General features: G+C 34.6%; 1 long non-coding RNA gene across 3 annotated transcripts in view; it reads left to right on the top strand.

Annotated features, from left to right (window-relative positions):
* LOC137224728 (uncharacterized) overlaps nt 1-27,319 on the top strand; it is a 398,425-nt gene that overhangs the window by 287,813 nt on the left and 83,293 nt on the right. For all 3 annotated transcript variants that reach the window (XR_010943478.1, XR_010943479.1, XR_010943480.1), the window contains 3 exons: nt 3,301-3,414; nt 4,272-4,438; nt 27,034-27,121. This is a non-coding gene — a long non-coding RNA (uncharacterized lncRNA). The remainder of the gene's footprint in view (nt 1-3,300; nt 3,415-4,271; nt 4,439-27,033; nt 27,122-27,319) is intronic.

The raw sequence follows: 27,319 nt of genomic DNA, 5'->3' as shown, positions 1-27,319 counted from the left end.
CAGACCTGCCTTTTCATGATCTGTACCCACCATATTGAAATTGTTCCTTGCACATTAACGCCTTCCTCTATGACTGCTTCTTCCAGGACAAGCATACTTCTTCCTACTAAAAGGCCCTATTATCCCCTTTTGATTAATACCCAGAGAGTTTCATTTATATCAAACCTCCTTTCTAACCTCTAATATTGGAAAGCTGAGGTCTTGCATCAGGAGAACCTCAGAATAAATTCTTCACTTTATGCTGTCTTGTATCTCTATCCTTACTTTCACTTACCCATTTCTGTTCAGAAAAGTGATGAGTTACATTGCTTACTTACAATTCCCCAAGTTGATCTTTAGTTTTCAGACCTCCTTATCTGATCTTTCCAATGCCAACAAGGTATTAAACCTGAATAAACTGCCAAAATGAATCTTCCGCTGAGTACATTCCTGGGCATCTAGTTCACATGTACTTCATAGGTCCCATAGCTTTGTCAAACTTTTACCTCTCTTTCAGTCATTTTCTTCCTTTCACTATAATCAATCTCTCTCTCTATATATACCCTAAGCTTATTAAGGATAGGAATTGTCTTTTCCATTTCTATATCCTATGCAATAATTAAAATTTTGCATACATGTTTTTGTTTGATAAATGTATACTGACCTGAATCGAATAAGTGTTTTTAGTGATCTATACAAAATAGTGCTATAAAAAATTACAAAAAGTATTATGATTATTTTATTATTCTTTTTCAAAATAAAGTAAAATATTTTCATCTGAAATCACACTTGGTGAGTTACAGCTCAATTCTGTGCCAATACATTAAACTCTGAATCATGGAAAGAGTAAGAATGGCAGAAATTGTTAGGCAGAATGACGGTTTGTAGAAACTGGCTAGTAAATAAGAAATAATACTCTTTTTTATTAAACTAGCTTGAAACTGATATTTATTAAAATTTAAATTGATGAATGCTCCAAAGCAGTACAAATAGAGCTGTAATTCCATCTTGCCATTCTAATGACAATGAAGAACTAAACTAAATGTTCTCTAACATTTTTTATACCACTATAACCTTTGGATGAAATTACAGTCTTGCGCTAAAGTGCATTTGAAGAAGAATATGCCTGCCCATATTAAATGTGCTATAGGGAAAAACAGTATTTGTAGTGAATATCTGTGTAATATAATTATATAATCACCTGCTAAGTACATATGTGTTATTGTGTTTTGATCCCTAATGCTATGATTGTTTAAAATATAAAGAGAAAGAAGAAAGAGAAAGGTTCTGTTTAATCTTAAAAAAAAAAGAGAAAGAGAGATGTAGTTCTCTATAGGGTGTTCAGGCTGTGAAATAAGTTATTTCTTTTGACAGCACAATTATTCTTAACATTTGACACTTCCACTCAAAATAAGAACTATTTTTCCTTTGTCTTCTGACCATATTTATAAATTTAATTGAACAAAATGTCAAAAAAGTAAAAAAATCATACAGAACCCAAAATGCAAGGTGTAAAGCTACAGAATAGAAAAAAAAAAGCCATCATCTGAAAATGAAAGAGATAGACCAAAGAGGAAGACCGAAGAGGAAATCAATGATTAAAACTATTCTTTTTTTAATTATTTTTTAATTTTTATTTTTTTAACATCTTTATTGGAGTATAATTGCTTTACAATGGTTATAACAAAGTGAATCAGTTATACATATACATATGTCCCCATATCTCTTCCCTCTTGCATCTCCCTCCCTCCCACCCTCCCTACCCCACCCCTCTAGGTGGTCACAAAGCACAGTGCTGATCTCCCTGTGCTATGCAGCTGCTTCCCACTAGCTATCTATTTTACATTCGGTAGTGTATATATGTCCATGCCACTGTCTCACTTTGTCCCAGCTTACCCTTCCCCCTCCCTATATCCTCAAGTCCATTCTCTAGTAGGTCTGCATCTTTATTCCCATCTTGCCCCTAGGTTCTTCTGATCATTTTTTTTTCTTTTTTTTTTTTTAGATTCCATATATATGTGTTAGCATACAGTATCTGGTTTTCTCTTTCTGACTTACTTCACTTAAAACTATTCTTATCTCAATCACATCTCATGATGTAAAAGACAGTTTTAAAAATAAATGAAAATCTCTATTGTAGAAGTGAACAGAAATAAAATTATGTTATCTAAACAAATTTGTCATAGGAACAGTGTATGTAGAATAAAAGAAATTTTAACAGAAATCATGCATGAAATAATAAATTCTTCCAATAATGAATTACTGTTTTATTTTGTAAATAAAATATTAAGATATATTTTGGTTAAATGTATACTTTGCCATACATCAAATTATTTATATTTACTACTTAATCACTTTTCTTTGGGAGATTTTGCTCTGTTTAGTTTTGTACATATTTATTTTAGAAAAATAAATTCTTGAATTCTGTAGTATTTCTTTCCATAAGTAAAAAGTATTCTTGGAATAGTTGCAGGCAATATTCTTTTACACTTCATGCAAATAACATACAATGTCCTTAGTGACTTGGGTAAATTTTACCTCAGTTTTTGTTTTTAGATAGTGATTTTTCATTTCTTCTTTCAAATTACTATTTCTTTATGCTGTGAAAAATTTGGCATTGTAGAGGATTTAAATTATTTTTTTTCTAAATAATTACCACCATCTTTTCCTCCACTATTGCCTTCAATCGTAATTAGGCCCTGTTTGTACACACTTCCACAGCATATCAAAAAATATTTTCCTTTTAATCTCTCTTAAAGACTTTAATTTTTGTCTTATTCAATATCCTACCATCTGTCCTAAAATGTATTTCTGACTCCAGTTTTATCAAGTTTCTTAAAGTATCCATTTTAAATTCTGGACTATCTAAGTTAATAGATAGTGAAAGATGTACTTTATATATGAATAGATACACACCATCTAGAGTAATTTCATTCATTCATTTCATTAACTCACATCTTTATATCCTACTGGTCAATAATCCTGTAAGGTCTACTGTCACAATATATCCAGACTCCAACCGCTTCTCCCCATCTCTATCATGATCATCCCCCAACTGGCACCGTGTTATCTCTCACCTGAATTATTATCCGGATTTCCTAATTGGTCTTCTGTCCTTGCCCACCCCCACACCCTATTCCCCATCCCTAATAGCTTATTCTCAACCTACTGCCAAAATATAAATCAATTTTCTCCATTCTTTTTTCATTCAGGGTGAAATCAACATCTTAACAATTGCCTAAGTGGCTGTGAACGATCTGACCTCCATTGCCTCTCAGACCTCATTTCTTACCAATCTTCCGTTCTCTCCTTCTACTTCAGCCATGCTGACTCCTTGCTCTTCCTGTGGCACACCAGATTTACTCCCCCTTCAAAACTTTTGCATCTAAAGGAGTAAACAAAATGTTTTCTTCACATCAGGTTCAACAAAACCTTGTAAGTATCACTACATTCAGCTTTGTCTCACGTTTGTCCAAATGTGTATTGAGTTCCCACTAATTGCCAACTACTCTGATAAACCTATGAAATACAAATATGCAAAAAAAGAAAATCACTTTCCTGAAGGAGCAAATGGTCTAGTGGAAGTGATCAATGATAAGGACAAAGAGCTATGAGCCCAGAAGAAATGTGTCTGTACATACTGTAGATGCCAAAGCTTCCCAGAGGAGTTCAACCTTGAAGGATTAGCAAGGGTTATAAAGGCTAAGAAGGAATTCAGGCGGAAAGAATAAGCAAAGGCACAGAATTCGTAGAGGATGTAATCTCTTTGGAAAACTGCAAGTTAGGGTCCTCTTGCAGTTGACAGTAGGGCTCTGACAAATGATAAGACTGAATATAGAGGCAAGGGAAGAAAGCAAGAGGTGGGGTTATACATATATACACTTATTCTTACATTAATGCAATGATTTTTATATGCCATACACTGTACTAGGTTCTGGGGAACACTGTACTGACCAAAATCGTATAGGTTTTACACTCATATTGTTTAAAACATAGTGGGAGAAGTAGAAGGTGGTATGAGAATGCCCAGAAGCAAGCCTAAAAATCAGACTTGGAAAATTAACAAACGCTTTTGCAAAAAATTTGAAATCAAAGGAGAAATCTGAAGTCCACACAGGCATTAGCCAGTGTAATAGGCTGAAATGTGTCCCCTCAAATTCATATGTTGAATACCTAACCTCTTGTACTTCAGAATGTGACTGTATTTGGGGATAGGGCCTTTAAAGAGGTAATTAAGTTAAAACAAAGCTGTTAGGGAGGGTCCTAATCCAATCTGACTGGTGTCCTTATAGGAACAGGAAATTTGGACACACTGAGAGAAACCAAGGATGTGCCAGCACAGAGGGATGACCATGTGATGATTCAGCAAGAGAGTGGCCGTCTGCAAGGCAAGAAGAGAGGCCTCAGGAGAAACCAAACCTGCCAGCACCTACATCTTGGACTTCCAGCCTCCAGAACTGTGAGAAAATAAATTTCTGTTCTTTAAGCCACCCAGTCTGTGATATCTTGTTATGGCAGCCGTAACAAACTAATACAGCCAGATAAAGGACGTGGGTAGTGGGAAGAGAATTCTAGAATGAGGCAATGATGTATGAGTAGGTTTGGAGGTAAGTTATGTCTGAGGACTAAAAAGTGTTCTGTAAGCTTAGACGATAAGTGGAAGAAGAAAACATTGAGCAATAAGACTAGAGCATTACTGTCTCCGGGGGTGAGATCATCCAGGACTGTGAGCATGAAAAGGAGATTGGGCTTTTGTTTAAATCGATGAGAAACCACTGAAGGGTATTATATAGGGGAGGAGGATTGGCAGGAGTAAGTTTGGACTTAAAAAGAAGTGCCCTGATGGCAGAATGGAGAATGGATTGAGGGGTGGGGTAGAGAGCAAAGCTGGGGGAGAGAATACCAATCAAAAGCCACTGCTTAGTTAAGAAATGATGGTGGCATTGACTAAAATACTAGCAGTTGAGATCAAGAAAGATGAACAGATTTAAAGGATGCTTCTCTCAGGAGGAATTGAAAGTTTTCATCATTGATTAAAATTTTGGGGGTAGGAAGGCAGAAGAATGAGTCACAGATTATATCCTGGGTTCTGGCTCCACATGGGAGGAGGGATATGACATTCACTGAGATGTAGGAACACAGTGAAAGATACTGACAAGTGATAATACTGAGTTCAATCAAGTCTAAACTTTTGAGCTTGAGGGCCATGAAAGTAAGGTTGCCCAATAGACATGTGGATATATGAATCATAAACTTCAGAAAGAGAGTATAGGATAGAGTTGAGATATATAGATTTGGGAGTCATCTATAGATGGTTTTTGAAGCTATGTGAATGAATGGAACAACAAATGACTATAAGAAAAAAAGGCCTAGGAAGGAACAAGAATATTTAAAAGAAAGGCAGAGGATAATGGGCCCATGAAGAAGGATAGACTACAGCCTGTGACACAGTGAAAAAACCAAGTCAACAAGACAGCGGATAATGTTTCAACAATGTCAGATGATGCAGAGAGATCAGTGAGGCAAAAATTCTTTTAGCCAACAAGGAGGTTTTGCTGATCTTAGATAAAGTTTACGCAGGAGTTTGGTGGACTTAAAAACTAGATTGAAATTTTTTAAATGTGTGTGTGTAAGCGATCTTAACGGCAGGGTGTAAGTGATTAAAGACTGTAAATACAGACGTGAGATGTTGGGCTATAAAAGGGAGATAAGAGAATTGTCACTGGAGGCAGATGTGGGATAAAGGAAGATTTCGTTTGTTTTTTCTAAGATGGAAGAAACATACTGTGTTCAAATGTGAATGGGAAGGAGCCAGAGAAAAAGAAATATTCAAAATTAATAATGAGATAGCACTGATATCAGTATAGCATGTTTACTTTATGCACAGCTCTGTTTTAGATACTTTACTCAAAATAAATCATTCAATACTAGGGTGAATTATTATTCTACTTTAATAGATGAGAAAACATAGTCATAGAGATGATGAAGTTGTAATCATCTTCCCAGAGTTGTCCATCTTATAAGTTAAGGGAGTCAGGATTTGAAACCAGGAAATCTGCCTTCAGAAGTTACCATATCTCTGAAAGCACAGTAGATAAAATACCTTCAAGGGGTCACCTGGAAACATCAGGGCATGACTGAGGTTAGAGATCATGAGTTTTGAGTGAAATAATCTGTAACATCCACCTTTGCTCTTAGGGAAGAAACATGTAACTCCCAGAGGGAAACTGTATGAGTATGGCTTTTCTCATTTGGAAGAGTCAAGCAGAGAAGCCAGTTAATTAATTAACTTAGAGGTGAAGTCAGGCAAGATAAGATCATATTTTTGTATAATAATGCCTGGATTATTATTGTATAGGGAGTAGGGACAAAGTAATGTTAAAGAGCAGAATTCTGTTTTTCCAATCAACTAGGCAGTCTTTAAACTCAAAGCTCAGTATTTTGGTGGCAAGTTATATTTTGAGGTACTTTAGAAGAAAGCTCGGCTACAATTCTATTTCGTGATAGAAGAAACCAACTGCCTCTTCTGGAAAAGAAGAAAGCTAGCACCTCCCTCCTTTAGGGTAATCAGAAGTTGGTGCAGGTGAGAGCTCCAGTTAGAGCTATCTTAAGCCTAAAGAAGCAAAGATTGCAAGGAACAAGAATAGATGGGGATCCAAATTCTATCATGGGTATTGAGTCCTAAAGGAAAAGTTTAAATAAAGGACTGCAGAAATAACAGAAGGATGGCAAAAGGGACAGAAGAGTTATGTAAGAATTTACATTCTAAAGTTTTAACCACAAAGGCAAGAATAAGGGTGAGAGAAACAAAGACACAAATTATGTGTGGTTTAGGAACCTTTCTCTGAAATTTGACTGAGCTGTTTAAACATTTATTGAAGTCCAGTCTAGAGAAAAAAAGTTGGAGCGATATTTGAAAACTTGTTAGTGCTTCTTCTCCCTCCACTTTGCTGTCAACCGTGGTTGCCTGAAGGACTACTGTATGACCCATTGTGAAGTTCTAGAAGAAAAATATCAATCAGAAAATAACAGCCCAGGCTTATATATCATACATCTAAAACATAGGTGAAGAGAATGGAGGATATTTGCCAATCATCCTCTGCCCAAAGCCAGCTCCCCTTCATGCTGTACTACTCATTACAAACATCGTGGTTTAATCATCTGGGAATTATCTTCCTACTTGACATTTTACACTCAATTAGTCCATCTATAATCATTTATTTTTAAGACTGTTTTAGAACAGTTTTAGTTTTATAACAAAATTGAGAGGAAGGTACAGAGATTTTCACATATCCACTGCCCCATACATGCATAGCCTCCCCCATTACCAACATCGGTCACCACAATGTTACATTTTTACCTAGGATGGTCCTACTGTGACACATCATAATCATCAAAGTCCATAGTTTATATTAGGGTTCCAAGGGTTTGCACAAATGTGTGATGTATAATGACATACTCATCAATATAATATCATACAGAGTATTTTTACTGTCCTAAAAATCCTCTGTGCTCTACCATTCCTGTCTCCATCCCCCATGCCCCACCTCTGGCAACCACTGATTTTTTATTGTCCCATAAGTTTGCCTTTTCCAGACTGTCATATAGTTGAGATCATACAGTATGTAGCTCTTTCAGATTGGCTTCTGTCACTTATTAATATGCAATTAAGTGTCCTCCCCATCTTTCATGGTTTGATAGCTCATTTCTTTTCAGCACTGAATAATATTCCATTGTCTGTATGTACCACTGTTTATCCGTTCACCTACTAGAGGACATCTTGTTTGCTCCCAAGTTTTGGCAATAACGAATAAAGTGGCTATTAACATCTGTGTACAGTTTTCTGTGTGGACATGTTTTCAGCCCATTTGGGTACATACTAAAAAGTACGATTGCTGGATCATATGGTAAGATTATGTTTAGTTTTACAAGAAACCATAAAACTGTCTTCCAATTCCCACCAGCAGTGAGAGTTCCTATTGCTCCAAAATCTCACAAGCATTTAGTGTTGCCAGTGTTTTGGATTTTGGCCATTCCAATAGATGTGTATGCTATGTCACTACTGTATTATTTTGCATTCACCTGATGACATATTTGCCATCTGTATTTTCTCTGGAATGGTGTCTGTTAAGGCCTTTGGCTCACTTTTAATCAGGTTGTTTTCATATTGCTGGATTTTAGGAGTTCTTTGTATATTTTGGATAATAATCTTTATCAGGTGGGTCTTTTGCAAATATTTTCTCCCAGTATGTGACTTGACTTCTAATTCTCTTGATATTGTCTTTCAGAGAAGTGTTAAATTATAATGAAATTAAACTTACCAATTTTTTAAATGGATCATATATTTGGTGTTGTGTCTAAAAATGCATCACCATCCCCAAGGTCATCCAAGTTTTCTCCTATATTATCTTCTAAGAGTTTTATAGTTTTGTGTTTTACATTTAAGTCTGTGATCCATTTTAAGCTAATTTTGTCAAGGGCAGAAGGTCTGTGTCTAGATTTATTTTTTGCATGTAGACGTCTAGTTGTTCCAGCACAATTTGTTGAAGAGACTATATTTGTTCCATTGCGTTGCCTTTGCTCCTTTCTCACAGATGAATTGACTGTATTTATGGGAGTCTATTTCTGGGCTCTATTATGTTTCATTGATCTGTTTGTCTATTCCTTCACCAATACCACACTGTCTTAATTAGTATAACTTTATAGTAAGTCTTGAAATCAGGTAGTGTCAGTCCTCCAACTTTGTTTTTCTCCTTCAATATTGTGTTAGCCATTCTGAGTCATTTGCATTCTGCATATAAACTTCAGAATCAAATTTTGGTATTCATAAAGTAGCCTGCTAGGATTTTGATTGGGATTGCACTGAATCTATAGGTCAAATTTGGGAAGAACTGACATCTAGACAATAATCAGGCTTCCTGACCATGAACATGGGGTATCTCTCCATTTATTTAATTCTTCTTTGATTTTGTTCATTGGAATTCTGTAGTTTCCCTCATATAGATCATGTACATATTTTGTTAGATTTTTACCAAAGTATTCCATTTTGGGGGTACTAATGTAAACAGTATTGTGTTTTTTCTTTTAAACTCCATTTATTCATTAATGATATATATATATATGAAAGCAACTGACTTTTGCACATTAACCTTGGATCCTGCAAACTTGCTATAATCACTTATCAGTTCCTGAAGTGTTTTTGTCTATTCTTTCAAATTTTCTACATAGACAGTCATGTCATCTTCAAAGAGACAGTTTTATATCTTCCTTCCCAAACCCTATATACCTTTTATTTCTTTTTCTTACCTTGTTGCATTAGCAAGGACTTCCAGTACAATATTAAAAAGAAGTGGTAAGTACCAGTACATGGCAAGGGGACATCTTTGCTTTGTACCTTATCTTAGTGGGAAAACTTCAAGTTTCTCACCACAAAATATGATAAAAGCATTTTGTATTTTGTATATATTCTCATTATCAAGTTGAGGAAGTTCCCTCTAATCCTAGCTTACTGAAAATTTTTATCATGAATGGGTGTTGGATTTTTATCACATTCCTTTATTGCATCTATTGATATGATCATGTAATTTTCCTTTATAGTCTGTTGATGTGATGGATTGCATTAATTGATTTTTGAATGTTGAACCAGCCTTGCATACCTGGAATAACTCCCACTTGGTCATGGTGTATTATTCTCTTTATACTCTTTTGGATAAAATTTGCAAATATTTTCTTGAGGATTTTTGCATTATGTTCATAAGAGATATTGGTCTGTAGTTTTCCTTCATTGTAATGTCTTTGTCTGGTTTTGGTGTTAGGGTAATGCTGGCCTAATAGAATGAGTTAGGAAATATTCCCTCTGCTTCTGTCCTCTGAAAGAGATTGTTGAAAATTGGTATAATGTCTTCCTTAAAAGTTTGGTAGAATTCATTAATAAGTCCATCTGGTCCTTGTGCTTTCTGCTTTGGAAGGTTGTTAATTAATAACTCAATTCCTTTAATAGATATAGGCCTATTCAGATCATATATTTCTTCTTGTGTGATTTTTGGCAGATTGGCTGCTCAAAGATTTAGTTCCTTTCATCCAGGTTATCAATTTTGTAGGCATAGAGTTATACATAGTATTCCTTTATTAACCTTTTAATTTCCATGGAATCTGTAGTGATGACCCCTCTCTTTATTTCTGATACCAGTAATTTCTATCCTCTCTCTTTTTTTCTTAGCTAGCCTGGCTAGAGGTTTATCAATTTTATTAATCTTTCCAAAAATCAGTATTCATTTTGTTTATTTTCTCTATTGATTTTCAATGTTCAATTTCATTGATTTCTGCTTTAATTATTATTATGTCTTTTTTCTGCTTACTTTGGATTTAATTTGTTCTTCTCTTTCTAATTTCCTAAGGTGTAAATTTAGATTATTGATTTTAGGTATTCTTTTCTTAAATACATATTCAATGCTATAAATTTTTCTTTAGAGGAAGAAAAGGAAGGAAGCACTGCTTTTGCTGCATCCCATAAATTTCAATAGCTTGTGTTTTTATTTTCATTTAATCAAAATATTTTAAAAATTTCCCTTGCAATTTATTTTTTAACCCGTATGTTATTTAGAAATGTGTTGTTTAATCTCCATGTGGTTTGGGATTTTTTCAGTTATTTTTCAGTTACTGATTTCTAGTTTAATTCCATTGTGGTCTGAGAACAGACATTGTATGATTTCTATTCTTTTAAATTTGTTAAGGTGAGCTTTATGGCCCAGAATGTGGTCTGTTTTGATAAATGTTCCATGAAACCTTAAGAAAAATGCCATTTTCTGCTGTTGATAGATGTGGTAGTCTATAGATGTTAATTATATCCAGTTGATTAATGGTGATATTGAATTTAGCTATGTCTTTACTGATATTCTGCCTTGCTGGATCTGTCTGTTTCTGAGAGGGGTGTTGAAGTCTCCAACTATGATAGTGGATTTATCTATTCTCCTTACAGTTCTCTCAGTTTTTGCCTCATCTGTTTTGACAATATTGGTAGGCATGTACATGTTAAGAATTATTATGTCTTCTTGGAGACTTGACCCTTATCATTATTCAATGCCCTTCTTTATCCTTAATAACTTTTCTTGCTATGAAGTGTACTATGTCTAAAATTAATGTAGCCACTCTTACTTTCTTTTGTTCAATGTTAGCATGGTATATTTTTCTCCATCCATTGATTTTTTTATTTATATGTGTCTTCATATTTAAAGTGGGTTTCTTATAGACAACATATAGTTGAGTTGTGTTTTTGATCCACTCTGTTTTTAAATTGGTACATTTATGTCATTGACATCGCAAGTGATTATTGATATAGTAATTGAATTAATATCTACCATATTCACTACCGTGTTCTATTTGTTGCACTTGTTCTTTATTCCTATTTTTGTCTTCCACTCTTTTTCTGCCTCTTGTGGTCTTAATTCTGCATTTTGTATGATTCTCCTTTCTCTCATTTCTTGCCATATTACTTATACTTCTTTTTTTAACATTTTTTAGTCATTGCCCCAGAATTTGCAATATACATTTATAACTAATCTAAGTCTACTTTCAAATACTGCTATCATTTCCTGGCAGTGTGAGTACCTTATAATAACAAAATAAGCCTAATTTTTTCATCCCATTTCTTTTATTATTGCTGTCATTCATTTCACTTATAAGTAAGCATACATAAGCATATATATGATATTTGATAAACAAATAAACATACATAATTGAATACATTTTGCTATGATTATTTTGAACAAATTATCATCTGCTAGATCAATTAAAATAAGAAAAATAAAAGTTTTTATTTTACCTTCACTTATTCTTTCTCAATGCTCTTCCTTTTTTTCTGTAGAACTGAGTTTCTGATTTATATATTTTTAAAAATTCTTTTAACATTTCTTGTAAGGTAGATCTACTAGAAAGAAATTCCCTCAAGTTTTTGTTTATCTGAGAAAGTCCTTTATTCTTTACTTTTGAAGGATAATTTCAGAGGGTACAGAATTCTAGGCTGGTGAGTTTTTTCTCTCAATGTTTTAAATATTTTAATTCACTCTCCTTGATTGCATCTTTTATGAGGAGAAGTTGGATATAACCTTTATCTTTGTTCCTCTATAAGTAGGGTTTTTTCCTCTCTCTGATTTCTTTCAGGATTTTTTTTCTTTACCTTCGATTTCCTATGATTTGAAAATGATAAGTATTGGGGTTTTTTTTGACATTTATCTGTCTTGGTAGTCTCTCAGATTCCTGGATTTGTGGTTTGGTGTCTGACATTAATTTGGGGAACTTCTCAGTCATTATTGGTTCAAATATTTTCATCTGTTCCTTTCTCTCTTCTAGTATTCTACTGCATATATGTTACAGCTTGGATTTTCCGGGTTGTTTTTTTTTTTTTTTCCAGTCTTTGTTCTCTTTGCTTTTTGGTTTTCAAAGATTCTATTGATAGATCTTGTAGCTCAGAGATTCTTTCCTCAGCTGTGTTTAGTCTACTAATAAACCCATCAAAGGCATTCTTCATTTCTGTCACAGTGTTTTTGATCTCTAGCATTTCTTTTTTGTTCTTAGGCTTTCCATCCCTCTGCTTATACTGCCCATCTATTCTTTCCTGGTATCTATTCATTAGAGCCCTTAGCATATTAATTATAGCTTTTATTTAATTCTTAGTCTGATAATTTTAACAGCCCTGCCATGGCTGGTTTTGATGCTTGCTGTGTCTCTTGAACTGTGTTTTTTGCCTTTTGGTATGCCATGTAATTTTTCTTTATATCTGGACATGATGTAAAAGTAAAAGGAACTGCTGTAAATAGGCCTTTAATAAGGCGGTGGTGAGGTGTCGGGGGAGGGGATGCATTCTGTAGTCCTATGTTTAAGTTTCAGTATTTTAGCGAGCTTATGCCTCTGGACTGGGAACCTCACAAGTGTTTCTTTTCTTTTTTTCCCTCCTTCCTTAGGTGGAATAGGAAGGTTAGACCGGGCTGGAATTGGGTATTTCACTTCTCTCTCATGGAAGATTAGAGCCAGCTGGAGTTGGGTATTTCCCTTCCCCAGGCCAGTTAGACTCTAATACTACCCCTTAAGTGTAGGATCACATTAACTAGTTTCCCCTGAGGACAGGCCGTAATAAGAAGAGCACAGGTTTTTTTCTCTCATTGTTCTGGGGTATTTTAAAATGTCTCCTTTCCCTCTCCCCCTGAGGGGGGACCAAGCGGATTTCTCTCCAATGTATACTGTGGGAATCTGGTCAGATTCCTGGGGGTAAATGTCACAGTATTGCGGGTACCCTCCATGACTTAATTCCCTTGGAGTTTTGTTTTTGTTTTTGTTTTGCGGTATGCGGGCCTCTCACTGTTGTGGCCTCTCCAGTTGCGGAGCACAGGCTTCGGACGCGGAGGTTCAGCGGCCATGGCTCACGGGCGCAGCCGCTCCGCGGCATGTGGGATCTTCCCGGACCGGGGCACAAACCCGTGTCCCCTGTATCGGCAGGCGGACTCTCAACCACTGCGCCACCAGGGAAGCCCTCCCTTGGAGTTTTTAACTCTCGGAGTTGTCTGCACTGAGCCTCCAGCAATTCGTCAATTACGGTTCTGTTTTTCCTACCTGGGCACTGGTTCCAGCGGTATTTCCAACCATGACTCTCTGCTCTGGTAAGTTTTGACTCCCTGTATTCCCTTGTCTGTTTCTCCAATCTTGGAGACAGTGGTTTCCTCTGTGTCCCCTCCTCTCTTATGGATCCAAGAAGAGTTGTTAATTTTTCAACCTGTTCAGCTTTTTACTTGTTAGAATGGAGAGGCAACTTCTAAGCTCCTTACTTCAGGAACCAGAAACCAGAAACTTTTAAAATAAGAATCTTCTGTAATCTTCTTAAATAAGTATTTTTATGATATTAAGTAAATACTTGTGAAAAGATATGGACAATATGTAGGATTATTAAAATAAAAATTATTGTGTAATTCCACCAAGGAGTGGTAACCATGGAAACCTTGGGGTACTTAACAGTCACGCATGTCCACATCTATAATCACATTGCACAAACATCTTGAAATCCTCTCCAATTATTTATTACATGAGCATGCTCCAATGTTACCAAAAAGTCTGAAGACATTGTTTAGTGTCTATATAATACCTCGTTCAAGTAATATTCTGTAATTTATTCAACCATTTTCCTATTGTTGGTCATTGAAGCCATTTAAAATTTTTCACTAATCAAAATAATCTAGCAATGAATATCCCTATAATTAAGACTTCATTTCTGATTGTCTTCTTAAGATATTTTCTTAGAATCAAACTATTGTGTGAAAGAATTCAAACTTTCAAAATCTCTTAATGAATTAGTAAATCTCTTTACAGAAAAGCTATGACAATTTACCCTCTCACCTGAAGTGCATTAGAGAGAATTACTCACCCATTGAAAGAAGAAAACGTTTATTTAAAATCAAAAGAAGCTGGCTTTATTGCTTGCTTGTGCATGGGTGAGATGTACTTATAAGTCACAGTGTCTCAGCTGACATAGATACAACTTTGAGAAGTGTGGAGTTGAGGAACTGGAAGGCTGTCAGAGATGAGAGGGTTAGATGGCTTTTAGCTGTGGAAACATGGTTACTGGAGTGTGATAGTTGTTGATTGGCTTTCAAACTGTGCCACTGTCATCCATTGTCTGACTTCCTAGAGGCAAGGGGTACCAGTGCAAAGTGTCACTGAGCAACTAAGATAAGTTTAACCTCCAATCTGCTTTGTTACTTGCCATGTTTTAGGATTATGGCCAAAGAACTATCAGGATTTTTATTATTTGGATTACTAATGAGGTTGAATTTTTTTCCTATGTTTATTAATTCCTTTTCTGTGAGTTCTTTTCTCATCAGTTTTGTCTATTTGTATAAGTTGTTTTTCTAATTTGTATGACTGTCTTTGAGTTTTACAAAAGACTTGACTAACATGCAAAGAAAAAATTTTCCAGTTTATCCTTTTCAAATCTTAATAAACACTAAAAAAATCTTTGTTTACTTTATAGACATATTCAAACTTTTATTCCTGCTACCACCACATCGGAGGCTTTTGTTATCTTGCACTTAAATTATTGACCTGGCCTCCTGGCCAGTCTCTTAACACGAGTATCCTTTCCTCCAGGCATTGCTGTTACCATGATTCATCTTCCAAGTGCACTGCTTTTATTAAGTCAGTTTTCCTCCATAAAAACTTCAGTGACTCCTTAAGATCTGCAACATAAAATCCTAAGACTCTACACAATCCTTTCACATGTATATCCCATCCATAACTTGCCTAGCATAATTCCTGGACCCCAAACAGCCTGAACTATTTATTCTCCCCCAACATCCATTAGTTCATTCATTTTTTTGATAAGTCTTTAGTCAATACCTGTCTTATGCCAGTTTCCCAGGGGATGCTAAGACAAGTAAGACTTGCAAATATACATGGGATGGTTGGGAAGCCCAAGAAGTAATCAGACGACTGACACAGAATGTACTGAGAAATGTAATGAATCAAAATGAGGTAATGAAGAGGAAGGACATGCTTCTCACAGGTGATAAAATGCATGAGCTGAGTCCTGAAAGTCAAAGAGAATCAGCTGCAAAAGTTTGAAATGGAGAGAATGTATGAAACAAGTTGGGGCTCTAGTTCTGTATAGACAAGGCAGAAAGAGTAATGGTGAGAGATGAGGCTAGAGAGAAAACATGGATGTATTTGTAGAGCCATGCCAAGAAAGAAAGTGTGGAGATTCCTTCAGATTATATAATTGACTTAGGTGTCTGGATGATAGAATATGGGAGGTGGGAGGTAACAGAAATGAAATCATTTTGACTAGGATGATGTCTAGTTTCCTGACATAGACCTCAGGGTCGATGTTGGATTCACAGACAAGGGAGAGTGGAGGAGAAACAGGCTTGGGTGGTGGGGAGAATACATTCAGTTTGGGACATACTGAATTTGTGCTGCCTGAGGGAAATACAAAGTCAGAAGTTCAGCTGGATTTTCTCCTCTGCCCTTACCCACAATAGCCCCTCTACCTAGTGCACACTCTTGGCCCCCCCTCACTCTCCAAGTCCTATCCAATCTACAGCCTAAGTCCCACTCATCAGTCATAAAAAAATCTTTGTCTACTTAAACTCAGCTGAAACATTTGCCTAAAAATGATTTAAATGTTACTTGGCCGAGTATATGAGTCTTGTCCTCTCAATAAAGCTGCTTCTGCTCTGTGGTATGGCCCCGTATGAGACAGAAACAATTCTGTGGGCTGTTTTGATTTAAATTCCACAGCAACTAGAAATAAACAACTTGCTGAGTGAGAGAAAAGCTAGTTTGAGGTGGATTTGAGGGAAGAATGTATGATTGGGGGAAATAGACACTTATTTCATGAATTGTTTAGCCCAGTCATAGTAAGGGGCAAATAAGACATCACAGAAGTAGTTTCCCAATCAAGGTCACAGGTTGTGTGAAGTTTTGTGCAGAGAGTATGTCAGGGCCTTATTATATCTTAATAGATGGAGCCCTAGGCTGTGACCATTGTCATGTTTTGTACATTAGCAAATTGTTAGCTTCTATTTGTAGGTGAGGAAAGAGCGCCTGCCTAGAAATTAATATTGAAATTCATAGCTACCAGGTTTAAATAATACTAAGGCTGCCTTCTCCTACTGCCTTCCAACATAATAAAGCTTTAATCTAAATTAGGTGTTCAAAAAATTATGTGCAACAATAGAGAGACACATAAGCTGTGCTGACATTGAGGATATACGGTAATTGCCCAGGAGTATGCACTATGCTTGTATCTGATGAATTATAAGCTTTGAATACTATTTAGTCATTTCATGTATGTGACCGAAAAAGTGTCACTAAATGTTTTTAATGATACTCATGTAGCATCGGTCATTGTCTAACAAAATGAAAGACATACTTGAACACAGATAACAAATATATATACCCTTTTCCTAAACCAAATGGCACCTTTTCAGAGATGATGATTAGCAATAAAAAAGAAGCGTGAACGGACAGATTTTCTACACGTTTAGAACAGTGAGAAAAGGATTGTGCTGCATGTATAAATTTTTTGTGATTCTTTGAATTAAAGACCACTGTGGGGTTAGGATTTAAAAGGAGCCCAGTTCACAGTGGTATGAGTTAGCAATTCTAAAATTACTATTTATGAATTTTAGGATTGAGCATATGAGTAAATATATTGAGAATAATGAAAGCCATATTTCTGCCTGTGGAGAAAGGAGTTAGAAATATGAAAAGGGAGAAGACAAGAATGAACTCTGTTATAATAAATGAAAATTGAAGATAGCAGTACAAATGCATATTTTTAAAATAGAGAAATAGAAATAAAATTGTAGCTAGAGATAGGAAGATTTAAATATATGCATATTTAGTAGTTCTTCCTACTGAAATGTCCTAGTAGTAAAGCTACCACTGTTGCGATGAGCAAACCTAGTTCTTAGATTCAGTTACTATATACCATAGGCTACTAAAGGAAGCTGGGGCACCTTAGAGAAGTGGCTGAGTCCAGGGCTATGGGAGAGAGAGTACAAAATGAGCCTGGAGCATCTTGTTGTGATGTAAAGGAAAGAATTGTTAAATAATATACTGAGAATATGTCAAAAGGACACTGAAGCCAGCTTGAAGTGGCTCTCACTGGGCAAATTTGAGAAAATTTCATGAAAATGAATAAATGAGAATAACAGAGCTTTCGTGAAATAAAAATTTATGAGTCTATACTAATGTAAATAAGTAAACAAATATATATATAAGTGGGGGGAAAAGAATATAAAGTTAGAAAATCATCATTTTGTGGCCATAATAGATATTATTGATTTAGACAGAAATTGATGATTGATAAAACAAGTGAGAAAAGTTTGGTAAGGAAATTTACATATCACAAAGTATTCTTCCATGAATTAGTTATTACTTAAAAAAGAAATATAATAACTTTAAAAGGGATGAATCTCAGAAAAACAGTCAAGTAATCAAAGTTAACAGGTGTCACCAATAATAGGACAAACTAACAGTAGGAGACTCTGACATGATACACTAGAAAGAACATAGAGTCACTTCCACAGTATTTCTGCCAAAAATATATAATCTGAATCTAACCATAGTGAAACATCAGACAGACCCAGATTGAGGGACTAAATGGAAAGTATGGTTATTGCTTCTTAATGGTGCATATAAACTACCCACACTCAACCAAATGGTCACTGAAATATGTACAGATATCAGAAGTGATATGGAACAGTGGATTCAATATGAAAATATGAAATAATGGAACAAAAATTAAAATTATGATCTTGCCCTTGTTAGCAGGGCATTCATGAAAAACTTCTCCAGTACTAACAAGATCAAGATGAACAAGGTTGTATATTGTGGTATTATTTGAGATAGTGGTGGCCATGTTCTCTAGAATTAAAGCGAAATACATACAATTTCTGAAAACTTTATAGTAGAACAAGGTAATACAAGGAAAAGAAAATCAATGGTAAAAGCAAAACACATAAATTTCTAAAATATACTCTTCTTAAAAGATGTACTTTTAACTATGGGATTTTAGAATTGAATGTCTCCTTAAAGATTCTCTAAATCCGAAACTATCATTTACAAATAAAGAAACTGAATCCAGATAAATTGGTTTATCTGAGATTATCTGGCTAATTAGATGACAACCTGGAATTTGGATCATGTAGTTGAACAGTTTATTTGGAATCTTTGCTCTACCTTTTTTTCTGATTGTTTAAAAATTGTTTCACATTAGTGGCCTTCCAATAAACAAGTAGAGATTTAAATGTATCCAAAACCCTCAGATAGCTAGAATCAAAGCATGACTGTGTCCTCAATATTATTAAATATATACAGAATGGCTTCTTCTTAAAAGTATGCTCTAAAATTTTCTTTCAATAATTTCTAAGATAGAAAAAAACTAATATGTGATTTTTGACTAGCTTATTGAATTATCTGTCCAGAATGATTGTAAGCTTTTTAATCATTGTTCGGATATGACATGAGTATTTCACATATGCATGTGGAAAGTATACTAGCCTTTTAGTTCCTATTCAATATATCTAAGAATGGTTGTCATACCATAAAATATATCAAATAAAATTTAAAATAAACATTTTAAATCATTTAAAATAAAATAGAGGGATTGCAGTGGTAAACTATACCCAATCTATCATTCTTAGTAAGAGCTACTGAATGTTAGGTATTCTATTCAGGAAAATATCGAGTGACAGCCTCAGGCATTTGGGGACTAATGCCCATGTCATTAACCAGAGAGGCCTTTTTAGTGTGAAATCATGGAAGGTCAAACAAAATCCTTAGCATCATGGTGAAAACGGATTTATGAAAGCTTAGAAATTATTAGTGTTAAAAATATGTTTAACATATAACAAACACTTTTTGGCTTTATTGTGGTATATTGACAAAATTATAAGATTTAAACTGCATTGTGATTTGATACACGTATACCTCATGAAAGATTCTCACAATCTAGTTAATTAACACATCCATCACATATTTATCTTTTCTTTTTTGATGAGAACATTTAAGTTCTACTTTAAAAAAAATTCAATTTTAAGATAGTGTTATCAACTATACTCACCATGTTTTACATTAGATCCTCAGACCGTATTAATCTCAGCTGAAAGTTTGCACCCTTTTACCAGCCTCTCCCAATTTCCCCTACCTCTCTGCAACAAGTTTTCTACTCTCTGTTTCTGAATTTGACTTTTTTTATGATGCTATAAATGTCATATCTTGCAGTATTTGTCTTTCTGATTTTTTTCACTTAGCATAATGCACTCAAAGTCCATCCATGTTGTTGCAAATGACAGAATTTCTTTCTCATAGCTGAATAATATTCCATTGTGTATAGAGATGTGTATATGTATATACACACACACACACATATATCACATCATCTTTATCCATCATCTGTTGACAGACACTTAGGTTGTTTCCATATCTTGACTGTTGTGAATAATACTGCAACAGACCTAGATTGCAGTTATCTCTTCATGATATTGATTTCATTTCCTTTGGATATATACGCAGAAGTGGAATTGCTGGGTAATATGGTAGTTCTATTTTTAACTTCTAGAAGAACCTACATATTGTTTTCCGCAGCGGCTGCATCAATTTACATTACCACCAACAGCATACGAGAGTTCCCTTTTCTCCACATCTTCATCAGCATTTGTTATCTGGTCTTTTTCAATGGTAGCCATTCTAACAAGTGTTACATAGTATCTCATTGTGGTTTTGATGTGCCTTTTCCTGATTATTAGTGATGCTGACCATCTTTTCATGTACATTTTAGCTATTTGTATGTCTTTGGAAAAAAATCTATTTGGATCCTCTGCCCATTTTTTAATTGGATTGTTTGGTTTCTTTTGCCATTGAGTTGTATGAACTTTTTATATATATTGGATATTACCCCCTTATCAGCTATATGATTTGCAAGTATTTTCTCCCAATCCATATGTTGCCTTTTTATTTTGTTGATGGTTTACTTTGCTGTGCAGCAGCTATTTAGTTTGATGCAGTCCTACTTGTTTATTTTTGCTTTCGTTGCTATAGCTTTTTGTGTCAAATCCAAAAAATCATTGCCAAAAACAATATAAGAGAGCTTAAAACCTAAGTTTTCTTCCAGGAGTTTTATGGTTTAAGGTCTTACGTTCAAGTCTTAATCCATTTTGAGTTGATATTGGTGTATAGTGTAAGATAGGAGTCCAGTTTTATTCTTTTGCATGTGGCTGTCCAGTTTTCCCAAAACCATTTATTAAAGAGATGAGGTTTTACCCATTGTATAGTCTTAGCACTTTTGTTGTAGATTAATTGACCATATGAGCATGAGTTTATTTCCAGGTTCTCTATTGTTAAACTGATCTATGTGTCTGCTTTTATGCCAGTGCCATACTCCTCTGTTATAGCCTTGTAATATAGTTTGAAATCAAAGCATGATGCCTCCAGCTTCGTTCTTTCTTAAGATTGCTTTGGCTATTCAACGACTTTTGTGGTCCCATACGAATTTTAGGGTTGTTTGTTCTAGTTCTGTGAAAAATGCCATTGGAATTTTGATAGGAATTGCATTTAATTTGTAAATTTCTTTGGGTAGTATGAACATTTTAACAGTACTAGTTCTCTCAATCCATGAGGACAGGATATCTTTTCATTCATATGTGTCATCTTCAGTTTCTTTCATCAATGTTTTATAGTTTTCAGTGTACAAGTCTTTCACCTCCTTGGTTAAATTTATTCCTAGATATTTTATTCTTTTTGATACAATTGTAAACGAGATTGTTTTCTGATAGTTTCTTGTTAGCATATAGAGATACAACTTTTTTTTTTTTCTATAGTCAGTCCTAGTTGCTGCAGAAGTCAGTGGTGGTGACCAGCACTTCTTAGTTTCAACAGTTGGGCAACATACACAGTTGACTCTCAGCTCTCTCATGCCTCCTATTTATTTTGTATTGAAGTATAGTTGATTAACTGTATTTTATTATTTTCAGGTGTATAACATAGTGATTCAAAAATTTTATAGATTATCCTCCATTCATAGTTATTAGAAAATGTTGGCTGTGTTCCCTGTGCTTTACAATATATCCTTGTTGGTTTTTTATTTATACATAGTAGTTTGTACCTCAATCCCCTACTCCGAGCTTGCCCTTCCCTCCATTTTCCTGTCCCCACTGGTAACCACTAGTTTGGTCTCTATATCTGTGAGTCTGTTACTTTTTTGTTATATTCACTAGTTTATTTTTCAGATTTCACATAGAAACACAACTGATTTTTGTATATTGATTTTTGTATCCTGTACTTTTTCTGAATTCATTGATTAGTTCTAACAGTGTTTTAGTGGAGTGGTTAGGATTTTCTTTATATAATATCATGTCATCTTCAAATAGAGACAGTTTTATTCTTCCTTTCTGATTTGGATGTCTTTTATTTCTTTACTTGGCCTAATTTCCCTGGCTAGGACTTCCAGTACTATGTTAAATAAAAGTGGCAAGAGTGGGCATCCTTGCACCTCATCTTAGGAAAAGTTTTCATTTTTCACTATTGAGTATGATGTTAGCTGTGGGCTTATCACATATGGCCTTTATTATGTTGAGGTATGTTCTCTCTATAGCCACTTTTTTGAGAGTTTTTATCATGAATGGGTGTCATATTTTGTCATATGCTTTTTTTTTGCTTCTATTGAGATGATCCTATAATTTTTATCCTTCATTTTGTTAATGTGGTATATCACATTGATTATGCAGTTATTGAACCATCCTTGCATCCCTGGTATAAATTGTACTTGATCATGGTACATGATCCTTTGACTGTATTGTTAAATTTGGTTTGCTAATATTTTTGTTAAGAATTTTTGCATCTGTGTTGAACAGGGATATTGGCCTGTAAATTGTCTCTTTTTGTAGTATCCTTGTCTGGTTTTGGTATCAGTGTAATGCTGGCCTTGTAGATGAGTTTGGAAGTGTTTCCTCCTCTTCTTTTTTTTTTTTTTTCATTTGTTATTATATTCGGCGGGAGAGTTGAGAAAATTGGTATTAATTCTTCTTTAAATGTTTGGTAGAATTCACCAGTGAAAATTCACAGGGACCTTCTGGTCCTGGGCTTTTCTCTGTTGGAATGTTTCAATCTCCTTACCAGTAATTGGTTTATTCAGATGTTTATTTCTTCATGATCCAGTCTTTGTAAGTTTTATGTTTCTGGAATTAATCCATTTCTTCTAGGTTTTCCAATTTGTTGGTTTAATGTTCGTAGCAGTCTCTTATGATCCTTTGTATTTGTGTTGCATTAGTTGTAATGCCTCCTCTTTTATTTCGAATTTTATTTGAGTCCTCTCTATTTTTTTTGCAAGTATAGCTAAAGTTTTGTCTAGTTTATTTTTCTTTAAAAGAAAAACATATCTTAGTTTCATTGATCTTCTCTAATGTCTTTTTATTCTTTATTTCATTTATTTCCTCTCTGACCTTTGTTATTTCCTTCCTTCTGCTAACTTTGGGCTTAATTCTTTCTTTTTTCCAGTTCCTTGATGTTTAAATTTAGGTTGTTTATTTGAGCTCTTTCTTCTTCTTAACATAAGCTTTATCACTATGAACTTCCCTCTTAGTACTGCTTTTACTACATCCCATAAGTTTTGCTATGTCGTATTTCCAAATATGTTCTGCTTAGGCTATCAGTTAATACTTATTTGTAATATCTATCATTAGAAAGTCCAAAATTTACCTAGAATTTATTCTTACAGTTACATGGGATCCTGTTCTTAATACTGAATTTCAAGAGGATTTAATATCCTATTAATACTTGGTATTATTTATATTTTTTACACTTAAAAATTTATCTTCTAAAAATTAAAAGAGGGCCCAAGATTTGAAGTGTCAGTTTATCAAAGAAGAGATACTGATGGCAAATAAGCACATTAAAAGATGCTGAATATTAGTAATTAAGGAAATGCCCATTAAAACAACAATTACACACCCACTAAAACGGCTAAAATTAAAAAGGAGGGGAAAAAAGTGTTAATAGGGATGTGGAACAACTGAAACTCGCATATATCGATGGGCAGATTGAAAAACAGAAGAGCCACTTTCAAAACAGCTTAAAGTAAACATACACTTACCATATGACTGAGCAGTCACCATCTTAGATATTTACCCAAAAGAAATGAAAACATACATCACAAAAACACTCGTGTTCAGATTTTCCTAGCAGCTTTGTTCAGAATATCAAAAACTTTAAACAATCCTACCATATGTGACAACATGAATGAAACTTGAGATTATGCTAAGTAAAACAAGCCAGTCACAGAAGGACAAACATTGCATGTTTTCACTTATATGAGGAACCAAAAATAGTCAAATCATAGAAGCAGAGAGTAGAATGGTGGTTTACAGGGGCTGAGGGAAGGGGGGAATATGGAGTTGATATTCATTGGGTATAAATTTTCAGTTATGCAGGATGAATAAGGTCTAGAGGCATGCTATATAACATCATGTCTATAGTCAACAATATTTTATTGTACACTGAAAATTTTGTTAAGGGGCTAGATTTCATGTTAAATGTTCTTACCACAAAAATAACACACTGGGAACAACTCAAAAGCTCATCAACTGGTAACTGGATAAAAAACTGTAGTGCATACTACAAATTATTGCATTACTATAAAGTATTGAATCTTAGCTAGCAATAAAAAGGAACAAGTTGGTGAGACACTGTAAAACGTGGATGAATATCAAAAGCATCTTTCTAAGTGAAAGAAGCAAGGCACAAAAGACAAGATACTACACAATTCCATTAAATGAAATGCTTAAAAATTGCCAAACTATTGTGACAGAAAGTATATGACTTGTCAGAGGTAGGGGTCAAGGAAGAGATATGACTGCAAGGGGGATGTGGAAACCTTTTTGGATGATGGAAATGTTTAATATCATAACAGGAATTACATGCCTGTGTATCCTTGTTGAAACTTTTCAGATGAACCTTAGTTAACCTTACCTAATTATATATCTAAGGTATCATAGAAATAATTTAAATATTTCTGAAATTATGGGTGAAATTTCTTTATTTATTCAATAAACATAAATTTATTATGTATCTTGCTAGCTGTTCACCAAAATCCATTCTTCCTCCTAACATAATAATAGAGTTAAAACTGAGACATGGTGGCCCAGCTGGGATTGCTTTTCCCAGCCATTCTTTCTTCTAGCTGTGGTCAAGTGATTAAGCTCTATCATTAGCATGTGAATGGAAAGGATATTTGTAATCTCTGTTTTATTTGATTAAGAGAAAAGCTCTGACCATTGGCTTTCACTCTTTATCCCTTACCCTTTAGAATGGGACTGATCAGGATGACCTTGGAAGTCATGTATATATGATGGCATAGTTACAGCCAGCCTCTGTGGCACAGAGCTACTAATTCACTAGGATGGCTCACTTTGGACTGTTCTTGAATGAGAAATAACTTCTTTGTTTTTTAAGCTAATGATTATGGGGGGGTTCCTTTGTCATTAAGTAGCCTATCCTACTTTCACTAAAGCACTTTTTTTTTAATAAATTTATCTATTTGTTTGTTTTTGGCTGCGTTGAGTCTTCGTTGCTGCATGCAGACTTTCTCTAGTTGCGGAGAGCGGGGGCTACTCTTCATTTTGGTGCACAGGCTTCTCATTGCAGTGGCTTCCTTTGGTGCAGAGCACAGGCTCTAGGTGCTTGGGCTTCAGTAGTTGTGGCATGCAGGCTCAGTAGCTGTGGCCTACAGGCTTAGTTGCTCTGTGGCATGTAGGATCTTCCTGGACATGCTCTGCAGCATGTGGAATCGAACCCGTGTCCCCTGCATTGACAGGTGGATTCTTAACCACTGTGCCACCAGGGAAGTCCCTAAAGCACTTTTCTTTACTAAAATTTCTTTTTTCCCTAAGAGTATTCTTAAGATATATTGTTAACTGAATAAAGCAATTTATAGAACAATGTATACTGTAAGCTACCATCTGTTTAAAACTGTTGCTAATATTTAGGCGCAAATTGAATGACTGGGAGACAGGGAGGGAAGGCAGAATTTTATTATATGCCATTGTGGAATGACATTCATGGAAAACATTTGGATTTTGAATTTTGTACCATGTCAATATGCAATCTATTAAAAATAGAGATTAAATTAGGAAATAATTATAAAATATAATTATAATTATAAAATGTAATCTTGACCACTGTTTCTATCATATTCAATTACAGAGACTCTGTAGAGGTATTATGCATATCAGGAGATACCATAGAGTCAGAGAAGGATTATAGAACAAATGTTCATTACTTTGCAGAATGTTTGACATATAATAGGATGTCAGTAAAAGTTTCCTGTTCTTCATCTTTGCATGGTACTTCACAGTCTTGTCAGTAGCTGCTTAGTAGACCTTTCCTGAAGTGTGGACATGCACCGTCTATGGAATGCAAGATGATTTGAAGTTGCACAGGCGGTGCTTATACGTGGTACAAGGAATTGAAATTATAGAGCATTCGCTCACAGCATGATGCTCTTTTCAGTCTTTCTGACTAATGTCAAATTTGACCTTAGCTTATTTTTAACATATCTCTAACACTTGCTAATCTACTTCAAGCTCAGGACCTTTGAATGAAAGTGTCTAGCTAGAACTTAGTAAATGCACTTTTTTACCATGTATGCCCATTTTATTCTTAACATATTAAAAGAAGTGATACCAGTCCTCCAGTTGTAAAACTGATTTTATATACATTTACTTAAATAAAAATTAGGATCAATTAAAGAAAAGTTCTCAGTAAATAATAATACGAGTTATTCAGGGATAAGGCCAAAAAAATTACAGAAGTGTATGTAAAGTTTTATAGAATTCCTATTGTTGAAAAATTTTACTTCTTTAATGAGGGCTTTCTAAACCACTCTTATTTCTCTTTTCTATGAATTATTAAACTCACAGTTTTACAGTTTTTGTTTAATCAATCCTATGTTTCCTTTTGACAGTCTTACTACAGTATTTGGTTTATTTACTCATTTAATAAGTATTTATTGAGGAACTATTAGGCACTGTCTCGAACTAAATGCACAATGGTGAACATAGGGTTCACATTGTTGAAAAATAAAATTTTAGAGAGTGACTTTATGATATACAGTATACTTAGGGTGAACTAAATCTCATTAAGAAACAATACTAAAATGGCATGGCATACCCAGTCATTACCACTCTGCTCACCATAATCTGATTCTAGTATCCATCAAACATTGTGTCACTCTGCCCACACATACCCATCACTGCACAAATAAAAACTTCAGGAATATACATTCTAGCTGAAAAGATGGACAATAAGCCATAGATAAAGTAAACTGTATTTTTATATAAAATGTATAGTAGGAGAAGAGAAATCAGGAATCTGAGTAGAGGAAATGGGGCAGGTTGAATTTTAAATCAAATGATCTAATTTACCTAATATTTTAAAGTTGTGTGTCAACTCAAATTCTTGGCTATCATTTTTACCATCTAAATTATGTCTACCCACCCTTTTTTTTTTCAGTTGTGTGCTTAATAATGCAAGTGATGGAGCATTTTACTGAGTCTGGGCAGAGATTTCAGCATTCTCTAAAGAAAACTTACACCTAAAAGTAAGTACTGGATATCTTAAGTATAGGAATGACGTCATTGCAAAGTCACTGGTCCTTGAAGCACTTACTGAAAGTTTATTATCATAAAACAGTGGTTATATATATATACATATATATATATATTTTTTTTTTTTTTACCTCCAATCCACTAGTGTAAAAGACATCTTCCTTTAACTACAGATATGCGGTCCCTAGAAG

The sequence above is a fragment of the Pseudorca crassidens genome, chromosome 5, assembly GCF_039906515.1.
Source record: "Pseudorca crassidens isolate mPseCra1 chromosome 5, mPseCra1.hap1, whole genome shotgun sequence".
In the NCBI taxonomy this organism is placed as follows: domain Eukaryota; kingdom Metazoa; phylum Chordata; class Mammalia; order Artiodactyla; family Delphinidae; genus Pseudorca; species Pseudorca crassidens.
The sequence above is the reverse complement of the archived record's forward strand: the minus strand, read 5'-3'. Positions and strand labels throughout refer to the sequence as shown.